The sequence below is a fragment of the Bombina bombina genome, chromosome 2, assembly GCF_027579735.1.
Source record: "Bombina bombina isolate aBomBom1 chromosome 2, aBomBom1.pri, whole genome shotgun sequence".
NCBI lineage: Eukaryota > Metazoa > Chordata > Amphibia > Anura > Bombinatoridae > Bombina > Bombina bombina.
Window position 1 is genome coordinate 751,959,626 of NC_069500.1, and position 3,442 is coordinate 751,963,067.

A 3,442-nucleotide genomic window follows, 5' to 3' on the forward strand; every position below is an offset into this window, starting at 1 on the left:
ATTTGGTTCATGTGTCTTCCTTTAGTTGAGCATATTCTCTGTTCCCAAGATCTTGCCCAATATACTTTCCCATGATTGGGAATTAATTCTGGAGATGGGTTTATCTTGTCGTGTCTATGATTAATTATTTAGGATCTTGATAGATTCTCTATTAGGAGAACTTTCTATCTGAGGTCAGATAATCAAGGACGTATTCCTTCCTCTCTCTACAAGAGGATTTGAGAGAGTAGTTAACACTCTGGTTTTAATTCTTCTGCCCGGTCAACGGAGAGTTCTTGTGGTCCGGTAGATAGCTTCCACTTTGCAACCAGAAGGTTGGAAGTTTTGGATTTAGTTGAAGTTGTGTTTCCTTTATCTTTCAAGTGGCTCTAGTTAGGCCGATGAGATCTGTTGTTGAATTCTCTGCCTACAAGGAAAGGCTATTTAAAGAAGAGTATGAAGGGAATTGGTCTTATAAGCCATGGACATCATTCCCTTGTTATTCTCCATAAGAAGGAGGACTTGCGATCTGTCGCAAAGGATAGATCGAGATTAATCTCTCTCTCCCGTAGTTGGGAGTATCCATCCTAGGGCGAGTGCGTCGGGCGGATGTCATCCTGCTGGGCTGGGTCACCGTCTGGGACTTGTTTCAGAACTGATTGTGGCTTAAAATAAGCACACAGTGTAGCTCTCTGTTTTCTCTTTAAATCATATAAATCTTTCACATTTTATAAAGATTTCCATGGAGAGAAACAACTATGAGTTTTAAATAATTTTTGAGGCTCTACATGGTAGAGCTAAGACGGAGCCACAGGCTCAGATCTCCACTCAGCCTTTACGAGCAGATTGCCTCCCTGACCTTTAGAAGACTCAGAGTTGGAGACATGTCTTGAATAGTCTTTATCTTGTTTCCAGTAGCAAATGTCACCTCATTGGTTGCATCAACCATCAGGGAGGAACTCAGAGTTCCCTAAGCCATAGAGGAGGTGACTTGGATGGTTCAGTGGGTGGAAGCCCACAATGGTTATCCTAGGCCATACTCATTCCAGGTGGGACAACGTGGAAGCGGGAACGGAAGCAGCCAATGTAGCCTGGTTGTTAGCTGAGGTTTTACTCGCAAAGGTTATGGGTTCGAATCCAGCTGCTGTGCTGGATCACCATTAGCAGACAGACTTACTTCCAGGGAGTGGGTGCTCCATCCGAAGGTATTTTCCAGTCTGACTCTCAAAGTAGGGGGTGTGGAGCTGGACTTGATTGCGTCTCAGCAGGATTCCAAGCTCTGAGGTGCGATTCAGGGCCATGGATCCACAAGCGGATCGAATAGAGGCTCTGGCCTCTGTTTCTCTCGTTCCACATTTTATTGCCTGTATCAGTTAGGCGAGAGCATAGGTGATTCTCAGCTCCTGTGTGATTCTGCAGGTCCTGGGGTGCAGACTTAGTAGAGATCATCTGTTTCACCTTGGAAGCTGCCTCTGAGGAGTGTCCTTCTACCTCAGGGCCCTTCCTTTATCCACAGATCTTTCTCTAAAGCTTCTGTTTGAAGATTGAGCGCCTGATTTAGTTAAGCGTGAAGTTTCAAATCGGTCATTGAGGCCATGGTTCAGGCTCATTGCCGGTCCCTTGAAAGATTTTGCATAAAATATGACGTATATATCCTTATTGATGTGAGTCTAAAGGATTTTTGAAATAAAATCGGGATCTCGAGGATCTTGTCTTTCTGCGTTATCCGCTATGCTGCTCATACGCCTGGCGGACTTGCTGTATGTTCAATCCTTGGCCAGGCCTTAGTCAGGATCATGCCTGTATTAAAATTGTGTTCTTAAGGTTTTTCTGCAGGCTCGTTGAGCCTTCACTTCCCTTAGATGTTATTCTAATGGCTATTTCTCTGCTCGGAGGGTCTCTGAACTCTCAGCTTGCAGTGTGATTCTCCTTATCTCATGTTTTCATGCAGTTAAGGTATTTTTTTTAGTACCAAGTTTGGTTTTCTGCCTAAGGTTGTTCGGATAGAATAATTATTCAGGAATTGTTTGTTCCTTTTCTCTGTCCTATTCCTCCTTCTCAAGAGGAACGTTTGTTGCACAACTTACAAGTTGTGTGGGCTAGTAAACTCCTTTGCAGGCGACTATAATTTTTTTGTCTGTTTTCTTCATTGCTTGTTTGCCTGTGTGTAAAGCTACTGCATCTTCTCTTTCTTTCTGGTGGGAAAGTATTATCATTTGGCATGTGAGACTGCTGGGCAGCAGCCTTTTGAAGGATTAGAGTCCATTCCACAAGGGCTGTTTCTTCTTCTCGAGTCCTCAAGATTGAGGCCTCTGTGGCTCAATTTGGCGAGGTTGTGACTTGGTTTTCCTTTTTTCAAAATCTATAAATTTGATTCTTTTGCCTCGGCTGAGATTTCTTTGGGAGAAAGGTTGGTCAAGCAGTGGTGCCTCCTGTTTAGGTTACCTGTCTTGTCCGTCCCTTATCATCTGTGTCCTCTAGCTTGGGTATTAATTCACAACAGTAATTGATGATGATCCGTAGACTCACTGTGTCATTAGAAAGAAAACAAAATGTATGCTTACCCGATAAATTTCTTTCTTTCTTGACACGGTGAGTCCACAGCCCCCCCCCCCCCCCCCCCCCTGTTTTTTCAGTATAAGCCACAGGCACCTCTGCACCTTGTGTTATTTCCTTTCTCTCCTTCCCTTCGTTTGAATGACTGGGGTTTGTGGGAAGGGAGGTGATGCTTAACAGCTTTGCTGTGGTGCTCTTTGCCTCCTCCTGCTGGCCAGGAGTGATATTCCCAACAGTAATTGATGATGATCCGTGGACTCACCGTGTCAAGAAATAAATAAATTTATCAGGTAAGCATAAATTTTGTTATTTACAATCTGCTGCCAAAAGTTACGTGACTTACCCCCTCTGCTGCGCTAGTTCTCATGCTGTGTCTCACGGCATGAGAACAAAGCTCCCATTGGAGCCTATGGAAGCATGCTCTACTGAGGGCATAGCTTCCTAGCAATACAAACTTAAGGTCATGTTCTCATTGCGCACAATTGCATGTGCTGGAATTACAAGTGGAGCTCAAATATCGCATAAGCGCAATTTTGTGCTCCACTCGTAATCTGGCCATAAATCTTGAATTTAACCAAATATTAAATGCTTTATTGCATATACAAGTACTCTTATCTGCTCTGCTGTCTGGCTTTATTTCCTCCATTGCTTATATTGGTGCTTGCCAGCAAGTAGGTAGTGAAGGTTTGCAGCAAGAATACAAGTATATGTATTGTCACTTGCTTATTAAATAGCATTCCAAGCCAATATTGCAGCCGTTTATATATTTTCTGCAGGATTTCACACATGGGTGAATGAGCTGTGTATGTCAGCCGGACCGATTGATTTTGAAAACCTCCTCCTGATTTTAAAGCGAGTTTTGTTGTTAATTAGCAGGTTTGCTTGATTTTGAATGAGAGGCAACATA

The 3,442-nt window shown here is 43.4% G+C and overlaps 1 non-coding gene across 1 annotated transcript; it reads left to right on the top strand.

Moving 5' to 3' along the window:
• Positions 1-666: 666 nt before the first annotated feature.
• On the top strand, positions 667-777 carry LOC128650619 (U5 spliceosomal RNA). The gene has a single exon (XR_008400897.1). It is a non-coding gene; the product is annotated as a U5 spliceosomal RNA (small nuclear RNA).
• The last annotated feature ends 2,665 nt before the right edge of the window (positions 778-3,442 follow it).